The sequence below is a fragment of the Belonocnema kinseyi genome, chromosome 3 (genome assembly GCF_010883055.1).
Source record: "Belonocnema kinseyi isolate 2016_QV_RU_SX_M_011 chromosome 3, B_treatae_v1, whole genome shotgun sequence".
Taxonomy (NCBI): Eukaryota; Metazoa; Arthropoda; class Insecta; order Hymenoptera; family Cynipidae; genus Belonocnema; species Belonocnema kinseyi.
The window spans coordinates 91,577,059-91,596,568 of NC_046659.1; the positions used below are offsets into that span (position 1 = coordinate 91,577,059).

General features: G+C 29.1%; 1 protein-coding gene across 2 annotated transcripts in view; it reads right to left on the minus strand.

Annotated features, from left to right (window-relative positions):
- The window catches only part of LOC117170378 (plastin-3), a 56,063-nt gene that overhangs the window by 24,614 nt on the left and 11,939 nt on the right, over positions 1-19,510 (minus strand). Inside the window, exon 1 of one of the 2 annotated variants that reach the window (XM_033357140.1) lies at positions 2,731-2,861. The exons of the other annotated variant lie outside the window; for it this stretch is intronic. The gene's annotated coding sequence lies outside the window, so the exon portion shown is untranslated. Of the gene's footprint in view, positions 1-2,730; positions 2,862-19,510 lie in introns of those variants that run through there. 2 annotated transcript variants of the gene reach the window in all.

Below are 19,510 nucleotides of genomic sequence, written 5' to 3' on the forward strand. Positions count from 1 at the left end.
TATGAAATCTGATGATATTCGTTGAAATCTCTTGAAATATTTAAAGTTCTATGAAATCCTTCGAGATCATGAGAATTTATTAAAGTATCTTATCGAGAGTCTTGAAAATCCCTTAGAATTACTGATATCCTCAAAAATCTTATAAAATCCCATAAAAATCCTTTGAAATATTTCAGATTCTCTGAAATACAGTCGAACCCTTTAATAGAGTTAGTTCACACCCACCGTCAGACCCAAAATCGGCGCTAAAGAAGAATTTAACTGCACCTTGAAATCATTCAAAATGCCTTAAAATCTTTTAAATCCTATGAAATCTTTCAAAATCTTTATGAAGTTTAGAACATTATTTGCAATCCTTTAAATCCCTTGAAATCTATTGAGATGCGTTTAAATCGCTGGAAATCTTTCAAATTTGTTGATCTCTTTCAAAACTTAGGCCCGGCCTGCAATACTTTGATCGGGTCGGTTGATGAATTCTAGTCTGCTTCTGAACGCTAATTTTTACGAATAAATAATATGTCTATTTCTTTGACCTGAAGATATTTAAAAGAAAGAACCCCCGCTTCTTTTCAATAAGAAAAAGGACAATAATTTCAAAAAAAGTCTGGTAAAATTGTTTGATGGATTAATCAATGGAAATTTATTTTATTTTAAATGTAGAAAAGTCCTAATGCATAGATTTGGCAGTTAAGTATTCAGTATTTAAATTGAACATTTTTTAAGGTATATAAGTCTTAATTTTTTAATTCTTTTGGCATGGAAAAATTTTTGGTAACCGGGAAATGACAAACTTGTTTTTGTTCTTTAAGGCCACTATGAAGCATTTATTCCAAGTTATTATTTTTAATTAAGGAAATAATTATAAGGGTAATGAGTTACAAAATTGGCTTGTAAACGATTTTTCTTATCACTTGCTGGTAAATACACCTAATTGAACAGCTGTTCGTTTATTCAGCGGCATCGCGATTATATAGACAATCGCAAAAAGAAGAAGCGGAAACTCTAATGCCTCAGTGGAAAAATGTCGGAGAAGGATGAAGCGAATGAAAGAATTCCCAAGATAGTTTCCTCAATGAATTCTGTCTGAAACCGGATTTGAGAATGGAATTTCTCAAAAATACGTTTGCCTTCTAAATTATTAGTATCTTGAAATAAATAATTAATATTTAACCAAGTTTTTTAAATAAGAATAATGACAACCAAATTAAAATTGTTCCCAAAATTTGTATTAGGCTTTTATTTATAGCTATATATAGAAGTAAAGTATCTTTCATTGACAGTGACTGCATGTAGAGGAAGTGGGTGTTGATATGCTAGTGCATTGAAAATAGCGCCACAAGAAAAAAGATATTTCACTTTCTATCAGATCACGCACTTGTTCCTGCCTTTTGTGATAGCATGACACAAGTGGGTGAAGCGATGCACATATTTATCGTCCATATTCCTGTATAATAAATTAAGTTAAGTGAAAGTTGGAGAAAAATGTTTCTGGCCCGAATTCAGCAATAAAGATGAAGGAAATTTAGTAAATCGAAAGCAACAAGGAAACCGAATTTTTATAAAACAAAAAGTAATCTTTGTGAAAGAAATTGTCCAATTACTTGCAAGATTCTATATATACTAAAATCATTTGTACCGGAATCTACAAATGAATACAATAAATTAGAACAAAAATTACATGAAAGTACAACTCTGCATATTCGTGTATTTTATTGCAGTTTTAATTTCCTTCAAGAGTTTACAAAAAAGTAAAAATAAGATGTGCAAATGATTGTTATTATTAAAAGAAAGCTTTTACGTTTAAACTTGAAAAGAATGCTAGAATATCAAAAGACAATAATCGTTATTAAACAACAAAAAACTTATGTTCGGAGCTTTTTAAAGTATATATTTATATTGCTGTTTAATAAAGATTATTAGCTTCTACTATTTTACCATTCCTTTAAAATCTAAAAATAGAAGCTTGTTATGTGATAGCGATCATTACTCATCTTAAAACAAAATGATCTTATTGCAATTGTAGCTTTTAGTAATTTTATGTAAAAAGGTTTCCACCAGGGTTGGTAATAAAAATATCTAAAAACATTGAGAACCTTTTTGACTCTTCTTGTATTTTTAATAATCGGATTTATTTTCAATAAGCTCTTTCGATTCTGTTTTTAAGCCCTATTGATTTTGATTTATTTTAAAAACGATTAATGCGGGTTACCGTTTCACCAGCGTTAAATTACATGTTGATCGAAAACCCACAAGAACTGGATTGAATTAGGATACCTGATACTTATCTAAAACCGGAAGTGGGTTTTTGCATCTGAAACGTGAGTAACCAATTTAAAAAAAAAAACGTGTTTATCATTGTTTTTTTGTTTTTTTTTTTTTAATTAATACAATTATGTTTGACATATTCAAAAAAACAATGAAATATGATTTATATCCGAGGATCAAATGAAAACAGTTTTGAAACAGCTTCATTTGAATTTCAAAAAAACTGTAAATTTTTGTACGAGCTTCATGGTCGATTAATAAAAGTTTCATATTCAAGAATGTATTCTCATACTTCCACGTGCTTTCAATCAAAGAGCTACGTGTAAGAGTCAAACGAAACGAAAGGAATCACACGTTAAAGTGCAGAAGTCTGATTCATCGACTTAAATTGTTTGCCGGCTAAACATGGTTGATGAAGAAGGATGCTAAAAAAAGAGAAAATTCTTGTTTCTTGTTTTCACTTACGTGACCAGATTCGCGAAAGAAACGCCTGTGACATGCCCTTGGCCAGATTATGCAGGTGAACGCGTGATCACAGGTTCTGGATAAGACTGTCAATCATTTGTTGCTTCGTTTTTGGTCAGGCTTTGTTCTCCTAATATAAAAAATTAGATAGAATCATTTGAACCGAAATTTATGTAAACATTTTTATTTAAAGTCAGGATCCAAGAGGCGAAGTTCCAGTGTGCCGAAAATAACTTTTTTGAGACAAAAATCGCTCGACATTTCAATTTTCAATGGATTTTTTTTCAGTTGCCGTAAGGCTTGCAAGCATAACTGATACTTTGTAACTTTAGCCAAAGAACATTTTTTATTTAATAACAAATTAAATTGTTTGTGAATTTATAACTTCCTTAGTGTGCCACTGCTCTGAAGATTTTCAAATAAAATAAAATAATAGGCTCATATCAGTACAATACCTATATGTAAATAATTTGTATTATGTTGGAGTAAGAAAAAAAGGGTTTATAATGTTACAAACAAGTGTAATTTTTTTGTAAATGGCAATAAACAGTTGCTAAAATGTATACTTTTTCAATAAAATTTAGCAATTATTTGAATACTTTTTGTAAAAAAATAGGCAGTTTGATGACGTCTTCTCAAAGACTCCTTGTCGTATATTGTAATTTGACAATCGAGTCTTCCATGAACAGACTCAATTTTTTATACGAATTCGAATAAAAATGCTGTCATATTTTTCGATTTAATAATAACAGTTAGGGGCCGTTCAAAAATTATGTAACGCTTTTATGAGGGGGGAGGGTCACCTCGAGCGTTACATCAATGTTAAACTTTTACACACTATAGAATATGCGTTACGTGGAGGGAGGGACAAATTCAGGAAAAAGCGTTACGTCTTTTTGAACGGTCTCTTATTTATTTACACAATTTCTATTTAAAAAATGCATACTTCGATTTTTTTTCCATTAATGGTTTCATTTTTTAAGGGTTCAACTAAAGATGTCTTCCCAATTACTTTTTGTGCTCCTATTTTTGAAATTGACAGCAAATGTTAATTATGTGAACAATTTTGATGATTAAATACCTATGTTTATCTTGTTCCCATAAATATAATCAATTTTTTGCGCAAATCATCTAAGAATGTCTTGCTATGGAAAAATTGTTAATTATTTCAACAATTTTTGCATAAAAATATTATAATAAACAATAGTTAAGCCTCTTCCCTGTCGGCAAGGTAGCGGATGCTGAAAAGGCTTTTTTTATTTTGAATGTTTTAAAGTTTTAAAAGAAATCTGATCAACCTTATTCAAAACAAGTTTAGACGTACAATAACAAGCAAAATTAAAAAAAAAAAACTTTTCAACAACACCTTCAGGATGGTCAAAAGACTAAAATTTTGTTCAATATCATATGATGTAATGAAACAATAGGACTAAAGACTAGGTTCGTTATTTATTATGAGTTATAGCACAGATTATTCACATTTTCGATTGACGTTAAAATACAGTACATAATAATTTAATAACCTATTAACCCTATAACTATGCAGGTATTTTTATAAAAATTGTTTAAATACTTAACAGATTTTCTAATTTTCAAAATATTAGAGCAATGTATCCATAGCGGTAAATACAATTGAGTCTTTTCATGGAAGAATGGTAAACACGGGCTTTTGTGCATACCATTTGTTTAAATAAATAACAACGGTTTTTGTTTTGAAAGGTTGTTTAAATAATCACAAAAAGCAGCTATCTTTAAGTAATCGTATCTGTATATTAATTAATCACAAGTTTGATGAAAAAACTATCAATTTCAACAACTAATCATGGCAAATCAGGAAAGATTACATATGTTCATTAACTTGTTTATAACATTATAAATCATTTTTTTTTACTCCAAAACACTCTAAATTATTTACGTATAGTTATTATAATGATTTAAACCTCATTTTATTGAATTTTAGAATCTGAAGAGCAGTGGTATACTTGACAAATCATTTTAAAAATTTCGCTTGTTATTAAATAGAAAATTTTGCTTCGGCTAAAATATAATATTAGCAGTTACACGTTAGAAAATACTGAACTGCAGAGCGATTTTGGTCAAAAAAGTGCTTTTTGTCAGCCTGCGCGTTATGGAGAAAGTGAACTTTGAATTTGTTAACTTCTTCAAGCGATTTTTGCAATTGCTCAAATTAAAAAGGTTACTTTTTTTAAGTTATTAATGGAATATTGGAAAAAAGTTTATGATTAGAATTTTTCTTAAATTATCAATTTAATTTAAACGTTTAAATCCGAATTCTATCTGACAATAAGCATTTGAAGTACCTTGAATTTAAAATTATTCGATTTTGAACGTATTCTACTTCAACTGAACGTTTACTCCACGCCTTTGTATTTTGTGAAAAGAAAAATTTCTTGGGACAAATTTACGAACCTTTTATTATAGTTTCGAATATAAAAATCTTTAATTATAATATCATGAATCCTTGCTACAAATCTGGCAAAGAAAAATCCTCAGTAGAGGGGATTTGAACCCCAGATGGTAAAGACGCTTGACGGTTTTACGAAACTTCTGATTAATTATTATTTTCGCGTTATAGATTTAGCAGATAGTAATCATATATTTGAAAGTGTCTTGACAATGTATAGCAGACACTGTCGTATGCAAATTAAAGGGGCGCTTTTATAGTTTCTCTGCCTTCCAGACAAGCTCCATTGCTGATTGGATGTGAAACCTTCGTTGAAGCCGCGGATGAATTAATTATACATACAGTGTGTAATAAGAAGTTAAGCGTGGGACAGAAACAACAAACTGCGTCACGCACTTCGTGTATTCCCCCTTGGGTCTTAAAATTTTTTAAGTAATCCTTTAAATAGCATACTATGTTTGTCGGAAGTTAGTTTTCAAGTAAATTGTTGTCAGAAAAAATATAATGCCTCAACTAAAAATGTAATAGTTGATATTTCACCTAAAAATATCTTTTTTTAAATCAAAGAGTTGAATTTGCAACAACAACAAAATTAACAAAATGATTCAATTCTCAAATAAAACGGATTAATTTTCAACCAAACAGTTGCATTTTTAAACAAAAAAGATTAAATTTCTACCAAAAAACATGTATTCTCAAACATCTTTTAAACCGACTCGAATTATTCATAAAATGTTGAATCTTTCGAAGTGACAAAAATTTACCTAAGACTTTCCATATTTTTTTGACATTTTTCGAAATCTTTTTAAATATTCTGTAAAAATCAATTTTTCAAAATAAAGAACAATTAAATATTTTCCCAGGAATCACGAGAAAAGTTTTCTATTTTCTTGAAGATTTTCAAAATTCTTTAAAAAAAACTTTCAATTTTTTTATTATTTTTGACATTTTTTCAAATCTTCTAAGTAATGTATTTTTTTAAACTGCTAAAATAACAAAAATTGCTTTATAATCTTCAAAAAATTGTTGTTATTCTTAGAAATCTTCTTAAATGCTATTTAATCTTTCTAAATATTGTTTAAAAATTAATTTTTCAAAGTTTAAAGTTTTTGCATGGATATCTAATGAAAATTTTTCAATCTCTTTAAGTCTTTCAACATTTTTAAAGATTTTTTCCGGATTCTTTAAAAACCTTCATTTTGTGTAAAATTTGTTGCATTCTTCTGAAGATTTAAATTATTTTCCAATCTTTTGAAAACTTCTTTTCACCTGTACTTTCTCGTGTTTTTTTCTTTAATTAAAAGAAAAAATAAGCTTTTTTGAAGGTCAATTGGGTTTTTCAGGATGTTCCTTTTATGATTCCATAATGCTAAATAATAGCTCAAAAGTACTTTTTTCTTTAAAAAATTAGATGTCTTATAGTTATACAGTTTTACGGAACGGTCATTATGCCCGGAACTCTTTAATTCCAAACTACAAAGTCGCTTCACTTTTTTTTTACATTTTTTATTTCAAATTCTAATATTTTAAATTGTTTAATTTTGGTACGATTATAGTTTAACATTTTTGAATTATAATTAAGACATACAAATCAAAAGGGTTACTCGAAAATTTATTTCTATAAGTTTCCTGAGTGAAACAGCAAATAGAGATATTTAACTGTTGAAAATATTTAATAATAATTTCTCTTATAAATAAATAAAATGCATGCATACATTCCTTCATAAAACTTTTGAAGCATTAATCATATTACTATGTTTAAAAATAAAGAGATAAAAAAGTGCCTTTCCAGGGGGCAAACACGTGCTAGAATATAGTTCTAAGGGCTATTTATACATGTCTGTACGAGGGCGATGCAATGGAAAAAGGAAACGTGAGCATGGGGTAAATCTCACATGGGTTGACCACCTAGCCTTACATTTCGGATAAACTAAAATATAAATCTCCAGAATTAGAAACAGTTTCATTCTCAACTCATTTTTACCAAGATTTATCACCAAACGTTTTTTTTTTTTTTAGCTTAAGTCTTTAGCAAATTGTACAGTTTTTTTAAGGTTCGTTAAACCTTAAACCAAATATTAATAATTAACTGTTTTATTTTTTCGAATCACTTATTGAAATCACACACTTTTCCAATTATAAGCTTCTTGATTTTTAAACGTTTGAAAAAAATGATTCGAATTCGATTCATAAAGATATTGAGTATATTAGTCATTCTGCGCGTTACTCATTGCGAAAGCCGGTGCCTCACTACATGTTCACCCCGCGGTTTAAGGAAAAGCCCGTTTGTGATGCGTAGAAAATCTTCCGCAAATTCGTCGCAGAGGTGACTAATAAACTGAAAATCAAATACATCCGACTTCAAAACAAAAAAAATTGATATTCAATATTTTGTAAAAAATGAAATATTAAATATTTTTAAAGGTGATAGAAACATGTAATATTTCAGTTTTTACTAAATATTGAAATTTAATTTAATTCTGCAAATAACTAAAGTTACGTTTCTTTTTTGAAAAAAGAACTATATTTTTTAAGTAACACACTTCTTGATGAGAATTTATTCTGATGCACGAGACCATTTAAACTCCCGAGATGCTGCGTGAGATTATACAATTAATAATATAAGACCGTTAAAACTCCAGCTATTTTCACAGTCACAAGCATGAAATTAATGCGGAGGTGTGCTTTGATTTCTCGCAAAAGTTGCTCGCCCAAATTACTTTCTTTTTATTATGATATAATATTTTTTTAATATAAAAAATTGTCAAAAATATATATAAAATATTCTCACAGACTTTGAAACGAGAACGAAACAAAAATCTTCAAAATCGAATAATTAAAAATTGGAAGTATCCAAAATTTAAAAAATCGCAACTTTAAGCATTCAAAAATGTTTCTTTAATTTAAAACGATTTTTTCATGTTGAAGTTGGTTTCGGTTAGATGAAAAAAATTATGTTAAAGAAACCAACTGAATTTTCTCAAATGTTCAAATTATACAAATCATTAAAAAAAACTCATGCTTCAAGTTTGGAATTCTAAATAACCTACCTAACGTTTTTTGCCTGAAAAATAATCTGTGGTTTTAAGAATGTGCATAGTTATTCTAATATGCCCGATTTTGAAAAAGGTTTCTAATTTGTTACATACACTGAGAAAAATTGATTTTACTATTTGAGACAGTGATTTATAGATATTATGCCATAAATTCTAGAAAATTTCTCTAATCCAGGATTTTTAAAATTAACATTTAAACTGTACGGCTTAGTACATAGGTATTGAACCTTAATATCTTTAGATTACTGCTTCATGTTTTAAAATCTAAAATCACAAATAGTATGCCTAATTCATGTTTCCATGAAAACACATTTAGAGGTTTCTTTAAGCATAAAAAGAAGCCTTTAATGTATTTTCATCAGCTTGAGTTCCTGAGTTCTTCAGTCACTGAAACGCGGATTAGGTAATAGAAGTAGATTGAAATGCGGTCAGTTTTTTATTATGATAAATTGCAGCTTATTTTCTCAACTTTACAGCGTCGTCGTTCATCTTTATGGTTGGGATGACCCAGGTCGTTGCACTTACAAAAATAGACCGTGAAAGTACATTATAAGGACAGGGTGGCAACTATAACTTCAAGTAAAAATTCAAGTAAAAATAATTCTAATTGCTATATTATATCAATTTTATAAAGAATAAAATATTTTGGAACTCTAAAGTAAGATATATAATGTAAATTATTGCAAAAGTGATTTTAAAATCGTAAGAAAGTACATTTTCAACCAATCAAATTATTTTTCAGCCTAACAGTTGCATTTAAAACCAAATAGTTGAAACTTCAAACAGAAGAGACAACATTTTAACAAAAACAGTTGAATTTTCAAACACGACGGATGAATTTTCAACCAAAAAAAATATTAATTTTTTCCAAAAGATAAATTTTTAATAAAAAAGGATTAAAAATATGATACCAGACGTTTCACTTTGAAAAACAATTAATTTTCAACCAAAAAAGGTTACTTTTCTTCCAAAATATTACATCCAAAAAAAAGGAAAGTTCACGGAGAAAACGATATCGAGTGTTATAGTAGTGGCCAAGCGATAATAGTGCACTATAATATCGTACAAAGCTCCGGAACCTGCTTGTACGTTATAATATTGCCCTTTATTACAATACAAAGGTTTTGCGATATCATTGTGCGGTATCTTTCTCTCCGTCTTTAACAAAATAGATAAAGCAAGTTAAAGTTTCGACCAAAAAGCATGATATTTCAACAAAATGGTTGAATTTTCTAGAAAATAATTAAATTCCCCACCTAAATAGTTGAAGTGTCAAAACAAAATAATTAAATTTCAACCATTTAGTAGAACTTTGAACTAAATGAGACGAATTATGGACCAAAATTATGATAGCAGACTTTTGAATTTAAAATAATTAACTTTTAACCATAACATATTAATTTTCAACCAAAAAAGATAGATTTTTTATCAAAAGATGCTTGCATGTTCCCGAAATGAGCGGAAGTGAATAAATTTGATATATGAAGAAAAAATGTTTAACATGTGATGGAACTCTCTCACTTCAAATCAGTTTTTCTCGAAAAACGGGTTTTCAATTTATTAATGGAACTTTTAGAGTAACCCTAAATTATAATTTTATAATGCTACTCATTAGTAATTAATTAAATAAATTTAGATTCCCTATGTAAGAGTAAGACGATATTCATTGTAAAAGTAAACCGAACATTAAACGATTTGTCCCTTTTAAACAAATTCCTGGTTTTTTTCCGATACTGAAAGTTCAAAGATAATTCCCGGTTTTTCCAATCGGTGATCACCTTGAAGAATGACTGAAAGTTAAGCATCCCTTTTATAATACAATAACAAACAAATAAAAAGGTGTTGTAATTTTGAAAAATATGAACTATAAATTAAAATTACTGTGCAAATTGCACGTGCTTGTTTCATTTTCTCTTCGGAAATAGATTGATGTTCCAATCAAAGATAATATAGTATCCTTTGAGCATGCAAAAATGTATTAAGTCAGCAAAAAGTGTGCAGTCTCAGCAAAACTTCTTCGCTACAATTTACACTTTTACAGCCCATTATAATGATTATCCCACTATTTTACACCTTTTTCGCGGTGCGTGCACAAAATATAAACTAGAATCTCCAGGGGCAAACATAAATAACAATTAGATATGCCAGCAATGAGGAACAAAAAAGGATCAACTTTTATCTTGTTTTCCCTGAACCAAATAGCAAGCTATTGATTTTCAGTGCTTGATGCTTAATTCAATTCATGATTTTTAAAGTGCAGGCTAGATTACAGTATTATTTGTATTACTTGTATCACTATGTCATCGCTGGATATATATCTGATCTATAAATTATTCCACATTTTTATTGCTCGCAACTTGCATTGTATCAATGAATACCAATGCCGTAGAATGACGATAATGGCTTTTGTAAAAAAAGAGTTACAAATTACTTAAAAATGAGGAATTTTATGCAATTTTCAATCTATTGAGTATTAACAGTTTGATGATTTCATTTAACTACAGTAAAAATTTAATTATCTAGCGCTGAATTGTTCTCATTTTGGTTTTTTAATTCTCAAAGTAAGGGTGGCAAGTGCAGAAGTATATAACCCACATTTTCCAAAAATAAGTTAATTGCATGAAACATGCTTAAACAACACGTTGTGTTGAAAAAATTGTTTCAAATTCTTTTTTTTTTTTAATAAAATGATAAAGAAAAATGTTTTACTTAAATTTTTGTTAAAATTTCAGCGTAGTAACGTTGAGCCTGGCAACACTTTTTTTTACTCAACATCAATATTTATTAAAATCATTATTTTTTGTTATTGTTTTTTTTTAATAGCTAGTTTCCTTCTCTTTAAAATTAAGGTGGCCGTAGTTCAGGAAAAACCTGAAAATCAGTCTTGGATTTTTAAAAAATCTTGCAAAAGTCAGGGGATTTCTATCATGTGTAAATGTCAAGAATAATTAATTTTACATTTTGAAATTTTTTTATTCAGTTCATAAACGATTCTATGCTAAAAATGTTACAAGATTAAGATTCTGGCCTTTGAATACTAATGGTCAAGAAAAATCAAAAATTGATCAGGGAGAAATGAGGAAATTTTAAACATTAGGTTTAGCAACCCATCTGATGTAATATTCTTCTCAGATATTTCATTCCCTTATACTTCTATTTATTATTATTTTTGCAACCGCTTCCTCCTAATGATTAGTTGATTATTTTTAGTTGAAACTTGATCTCTTTATTCAACTATTTTGTTGAAAATTGATATTTTTTAATTGAAATTTCGACGCCTTGGGTAAAAAATAATCTTCTCTCTTAAACATTTTATTTTGTTGCAGGTTCATCTCTTAGGTTCAAAATTGAACTAATTTGTTAAAAAAATTTTTTTAGTTGAATTTTATCTTTCTTAGTAGAAAAATAATCTTCCTGGTTTTAAATTTATTTTTTGCTTGTTAAAAATGCAATTGTTTGGTTGAGAATGCAATTGTTTTACAGAAAATTCGTCTTTCGGTTTGAAAATTTAACAATTTGAATAAACTATTTTTTTTTCATCTGAAAAATCTTTACTTTTTTAAAATTGGTATTTTTCGTTGGAAAAATCATCTTTTTAGTTGAACGTTTACCATTTAGGTCGCAAATTAATTTTTTTTTTGAAAATTAATTTCTTGACAGAAAATTTAATTTGTCAATTTTTGGTTATAAAGATATCATTTTCGGTTAAAAATTCGACTGCTTTGTTAAAAAATCATCCAGCCGGATGAAAAATTAATCTTTTATGGTACAAAATTAATATTTTTGCGTTGAAATAAATAAATAAACTTGAAATTTTGATATTTTAATCTTGAATTGTTTTATTACGTTTATAAAAGATTATATCTTTAAAACGCTACAAGATTGTACATGATATTATATATAATAATATAATATTATACTTGACTTTAAACATTAATATGGACAGGGAAAGTCAATAATTGGTCCAAGAAAATTCAGGTAATTTTGAGAATTAAGTTTTTCGGCCGTCACACTCAATTTTTATTTTTTTGGAACAAGAATAATGTTTTTGTATCAAACATTTGTTATTCCAGTGTGACTTTGATATTGCCAAATCTATAATAAATAGGGTCACGATTTTAATTGTACATTGCTCGGCTTCAAACAATTAACTGTTAAAACCTTTTTTTTTGAGAGCTTTAAATTTAAATTATTTAGTTGAGATTTTAAGTTTAGCCGGGGTTTTTAATTAACCAACTTTAATTTTTCTATATCAAACGATAACTACAAATTAGTATAAACACAATGAAAGAAACAATGTTTTTCATTTTAAGTTAAAAAAAAAATCTCTTGCATAATGAAATCTCTTAAAACCGGAATTTAATGTTTCTCTGCCGATGCTTATAAAGTAGAAATAATAAAACGGAAATAAGAGAATACATTCTTCGGTGAAATATTACAATGTATGACAGAGTTTGTTCCTGTCGTATAGATAAAGACAAGTTTTAAGTACAGAAAAGCAAGCAACAGTGAAATTATAGCACTGACCTTCAGTACAAAACAGTCGAACCGTGAAAGATAGAAAAGGAATAGTAATGACAATTCTTCTTCGTTTGAAGTTAGGCCAACTTTTTACAAAAATTGTATAATGTGCAAAAATTTAAATAATTTTCAGACTTATAGTTAGGTTTTCTTAGTATATTTATTATTACAGGGTTGCTAAAAAATCCAAATTTCGAAGTTTCATGACTTTCTCTGATAAATTTTTCATTTTCCCTGACCGTTATAAATTTTTCTTTAAAGTATAATAACAATTTTACATCTAGGAATTGCTATTGTTATTTATTGAAAATTCGCTGACTCTTTCAGCTTTGCTCTGACATTCTCAAAGCAAAAGCATGCACAAGTGGCTGCAAGTACGGTGACGCTTTCCAGGCAGAAATATAAACCCTGGCAGCCATCACATCAATTTTAATGAAACTTTGTGTAGCTGCAATACTTTGCGGATAATGTTGGCTGGCAAAAGGATTTTCAATCATTTTGAAAATTCTGGGAACTACACTGTTTTGAAATTTGAGGTAATATTTTTTTAATTGTAATATTTCCGAAACTTTTTTTTTTTTGCAATTAAACTTACACGCATTTCGTAGAACAATATGCTATTTTATATAAAATATTGAAGAAAAAATATTCAACGTTTACACACAAAAAAACTCAAAAAATAATTTTGATTCGATTTTTAACGGATTTGGCTATTTTTTATTTTTTGCTTAGTAATATTCCTTATTTTCTCGTATTTCATTAAAACAAAAAAATGTGGGGACACTCATCTGCCTATAAGTTTCGTTATGCACTCGATTCGCGGTACTGCGAAACTCAGTACTGCGAACTCCCGCTATTGAGTACGTTTTTCCCCCGATAGTGAGAACGACGCTATAACCCCTTACCCCCACTACTCATTTCTACACTTGATGATATCTTCAAATGTACAATGCACTGTAATTTTAATTTTAGTTCATAATCAAATACATTCGATACTTACGGTGGAAAATTTAATATTTGTGATGTCTTTCCACGTTTCCTTCGCTCAATTCATTTTAATAATTTTAATAATAACGATTCAAATCGTCACTACAAGCTTTCAGAAGGTAAACAGTTGACATGTGCGCACACAGATATACACTTATCACCTAAACAGATCTGAACATAGTAAATAGTCGCAGGAGTGGGGTCCCCTCATGTGTTCTCACTATTGAGGGTGGACCTGCGCTAAATGTTCCCAGTACCGCGACTCGAGTGTATTGCACTTTATAAAAAAGTTGACTTCAAATTTCAAAATAGTGTAGCTTCCAGATTGTTCAAAGTTTGTGAAAATCCCTTGGCCAAAAAACATAATCCATAAAGTACTACACCACTACGCTATGTTTCATTAAAATCGATGAGATGCCAGTCTATAGGATTTATATTTTGGACCTGGAAAGCGTATATGTTTACAAAATTCGAATTCGTTGATTCCAACTAGCCCTAAACATTAGATTTAGTTTGAGCTATAAAATTTGGATTATATTAAACGAAAGTAGGCTCTTATGAAAGATGACTTTCGCTTCAACAAAAATTGAATTTGTTTGCGATCGTCAACTTTTTTCTTTTAATCAAGGACGTGAAAACTGGCAATTTATTATGGTAGCCGTAAACATAATTTCGCAAAACAAACCGCATGTCTAAAATCTATATATTTACTCTGCAGTTTCTTTGCTGGAATGCAAATTATATAGGTTATTCACCCCGTGACCTCTCACACGCGAAAGGAGTATACTTCGTGCAATGGCGTATAAAGATCATTATGGATCATGATACATTTTAATTTTATGTCTGATAATCTTATTGTGTTGATTAAACCCTAAAACATATGTTGTTGTGAAAAAGTGATACCAAACAATATAACAATCTCGCAATTTCGAGAAATGGGGATTCTGATTGAGAATAAATGTATAGGATTTTAATCGTTTTAATCATTAAATTGAGTTTTAAATTTATCATTAAATATTGTTTAGTAATCAATGCTTGTCATCAATTAAAATTTTTTACTTATTTTACTTATTTTAGAAATTTTTCACCTTTCTCAAATATTTTGCAAATTTTTCACTTTTTTACTTTTTTTAAATTGAAAAATTCTAATTTTTTAAATATTGTGACATTTGTGGACAAATTATTGTTTACAAGGGAAAAGGCAGGAATTTTTCCTTATTCAGGAAAAAATGTTGGCAAAAAATGTTACATAGTTAAATTTTATGAAAGATAACGCAAACCATCAAAAAGAGTTGTCGATCTTTAGAGTACGGTATTATTCGAACTAATACAGGAATTTTAATACTGAATCTTATAGAACTTTCAATTTTTATTCTAAATCCAGCGGCAAATTCTAAAAAAAAATCTATGAACAAAAACGGTTAAAATAGCATTTTATTAAGGGACAAAAAATAAAGGTCGCGTTCTTTAACCAGCTATTTTAAATAAAAAATTTAAAAAGTTAGAGCATTTCCCCCATTCTTTAGACTTTTTTTTTAAGATTTGAAAAACCTTTGCAAGGCTATTCGTAGTACTTGGAAAGGCAAACGATTTATCCTCGCGACTGTTTTCCATAAAAAGATAATGACCAGTTATAGAATTTTCAAAATTAACAAAAGCAAACGAAAGTGAAGATTTTAAGCCAAACAACGCACGGTATGAAAAAAGTCAGAAGAAGAAAAACGTTGCTTTTTGAAAGCCTAGCAATATGATCATGATAACTTATGAATTTGCTCGAAAAATCGAAAATTAAAATTGAGTTTGCACAAAAAATAATACAAAATGAAAAATTCCATTTTGCGCTCAAACTATGCAAAATGCGAAAAAAGATGATTTGACAAAAATTGTGCACCTAAAAAAGATCTACAAATTTGTTATGAATCACTTTATGATTATTCTTTAAGAAAAATATCTTATCAACAACTTCTGAATTAAATACTCACAACTTTGTCAAAACCAAACATCCGCCAGATTTCAAAATAAAACCAAAAGTTTTCAATTCTTTTAGAAAATCGATAAAAAACGTGTTGTTTCATTTCCTTCGAAATTATTCATTGGACATTTTTCGAGGAATCAAACTTAAGTTGACAAAATTTTCTTTGATCTCGGTCTTAACAATATATAATTTCACAAGACTTCAGAATTTTATTTTTAAAATTGAAAATCTAAATATGATATATAAAATTATCTTACTTCATATGTAGACAAGAAACTGTAAATTCAAATAATTAGAATATGTTTATTGAATAAAATATACCTTTTTTTAATCAAAATTTAATAAATCCATTTTCATTTTGTTAATAACTTCAAAATAGTCATTAATTCAATTACAGTGAAACACTTGAATAGCCCTCCCTTCTATAGCCATTCCGCGAGTTAAAGCTGCGCCGTAGGTAGGTTTAGCAGGAACTGCGCGGGGGCCGCGGGGTCTGCGGTTATCACTCAGGCGAGCAATCAAGCGTGAACAAACAAAAACGGAGCGGGCTACAATGAGTTAGTTCACAATCAAGGTGACCCCAAAATCGGCGCTATAAAAGAGTTTCACTGTATTTTGTGGCTTTAATTTATTAAATAGTATGACAGATTATAATAGTCCATTTCAAATTTCATTTTTACCAATTTATTCCAAGCTACAATATATTCTCAAGTGGATTTATCCCATTTTGTTTGCTTGCTCCTCAACCAAAGTCTAACATGTTCAGTTAATAAATATATTCTAATAAACATTGATTTCCATGTTCATTGTTTATTCGACTTATAGAAATTTTTTGTCACCTATTTGTCACCTATTTGTCACCTATTTCTGCAAAAATGACCTTTTTACGTATTTTTATGGAGAATAGGCACTGCAATGACTTTATATAAGATTTTAATTGACTAAATAATCAAATTGGTTTTTACTTAATTTATTTTTTAATTTATCATTTAATATTCCAAATAAAATACCAAATTAGAAGAACGGTAAAACGAAAATCTCGCATTTTCGAGAAATGTAGTTCCTGTTCTGAAAGATAAAAGTGAATCCTCAATTAAAATCCAATTAAATAAAAGTTGTAATTGTCTTTAATTTACAAAAAGTTTCATACTTATATGATAATACATTTTGGACTGAATGTTAATATATGGCTAGATGTTTAAGAATCACGATTATTAATCTTAACAATAGTCCTTGAGTGCGTAAATTTTATTGAATCGTCTAACGAGATTTAAAGATGCTTAAGATATAATTAATGGAGCTTAGCTTACAACCATTCATTAGCGGGAAAAAAATAACCTTACTTAACTGTTAGACGTGCAATAAAATCTTTTTATGCATTTTTATTTTTGCCTTTATGACTCGGATAAGCTTGGAAAGCTCAAACAAGGTTGAATTTCCAATCGGGTCAGTACCAAGTAGATACATGATCGAAGATACAATTATTATTGGATTAATTTCACATTTAAAGAAATGACTGGTTAAATCAACCAGAATTCTGGTTAAATATGCCATTACTATTTGCATGTTTTTAAAACAAAATGTGGTTTTGATTTAGGTTTCAGTTTCTTATGTGCACAAGTTTTCTCTTTATCACTTTGGCGCCATCAGGAGTGAAGAAGCATCAGTTCCCTCATCTATCTGGGAGTGTTGAGTTGAATATACCACATACAGTAAGTCTCTTAAGGGGGCATCCATAAATTACGTAACACATTTGTCGTCATTTTTCATTACATTTTTTGATAAAAAAATAAAATTAAGACAATATGGAACACGCAACTACGGAACTGTATAAACTCCTTAGAAATTAAAAATGCTGTGTCATCCAGTAAAAAAATATTCATCAAAAACTTAATTTTTTATAATTTTGTGTACTAGTACATATCTGCTATTAATTAATATTAGTTATGCATTTAACCATAGATTTTTCGATAAGCTAAACGTTACGTCAAATAACCTAAACATTTTCAAGAATTATCGCGAGCATAATAAATGTTAATAATAATGTAATATAAAACTAGATTATACAATTTTCTCAAATATTTAGTGAAATCACTTAACTTTATATTTTGAACAACAATTTAGAAGATCGAAATCGTTTACCAAAGGTTTTAGACATTTTTACTTCCTGTTTAATCCGTTGTCAAGTCTACAAAAGTAGATCACCGAATCTGCACCCAGAAAAGGATTTGGTTGAATCAAGAAAATTTTTGTTGGTCCAACCATAGAATACGGTTATTTTATGGACAAAAAATATTTTTTTTTACCCAATTTAATTGTTTGGTTGTTTTAATCAAATCTTTTGGCAGATGCAGTATTTGGCTGATACAACCAAAATTTTGTTGCGTTAAAAAGTATTTTGCTGAATCAAACAAAATTTGTTTGATTACATTTTTGTTGAGTGCAAGGAGCGTGTATTAATGTTGAATGATTTTGAGCATATTAACGCATTTCTTCAATTTTTGTTATGAAGACCTGTAGAATAAATGTGATATGAAACTTGAGCGTGGCTGAGTGGCGGGGCTGGCTGTACTTTTAGGTCGACAATTATTCAAATACATGGGGAAAATACCAATCTATTTTATTTTAATGCTTAAAATACGTGTTTGCATATATTTATCTCGGAAAAATATTTTGTAGCATATTAAATATCCAATAAATTGATAATTACCAATAAAAAGTGAAGAAAAAATTATTTTGATGATTAAATACGAATACACTCTTTACGGAGTACCAATAATAATTCTACAAAACTGACATTAAACTATCAACCCTGACCTAACCCTTGAAAAAAAAATCTATTGGAGTCTAAAGTTTTTTCTGTGATTTAATTGGCTTTTTTATTGTCAACACTCGTTGATCCCTGATTAGAGGACATTGACGTGGAAGACGTAAAATTGCACGGGATCATCGCCATCTATCCAATATCAACGAACTAAAAAATAACCCTGAGTTTAAGTTTTTTCTGTGATTTTTTAGGCTTTTTTATTGTCAACACTCGTTGAGCCCTGATTGGAGGAAGTTTACTTGGACGAGATAATATTATATGGGATAATCGCCATCTATCGGATATCAAAGAACTGAAAGGAACCTATGAACAAGAGTTCTATTGGAGATATTAGACTCCAATAGAAATCTTTTTCAGGGGTTCTTTTTAATTCGTTGATATCCGGTTGACAGTGAATGTCGACTGTAATTTTACTTCTTCCAAGTAAACTTCTTCTAATCAATACTTGTTGATCTCTGATTACAAGAAGTTTACTTGGAAGAGGTAAAATTACAGTCGACATTCACTGCCAACCGGATATCAACGAATTAAAAAGAACCCCTGAGAATGAGTTCTATTGGAGTCTAAATGTATTCTGTAATTTTATTTGCTATTTGTTGTCTATCGGATAACAACGAACTAACAAAAAACCCTAAAAAGAGTTCTATTGTAGTTTAAGTTTTTTCTGTGAGGATATGTGTAATTAGAGGAATAGTTTACTTAGAAGAGGTATCAGTTTTTTCTGTGATTCTATGGCTTTTTGTGGTGTCAATCCGCTTCGAGCCCTGATTAGAGGAATAGCTTACTTGGAAGAGGTAAAGGTAAAGGACAATTATGGCGCAAGAACCTATGAAAGGAAGAGCGTGACCTTTAAGAGGGTAAAAAACTGTTAACTGGTAATGGATTGTCATACCCGAGCATCTTGGTGCGACAAACGAGCTGAACAAAAAGCGGTACTCAGTTCTGCAAACATTCCCATTGTCAGTTGGTTGAGCGTGAACGCATGCTTG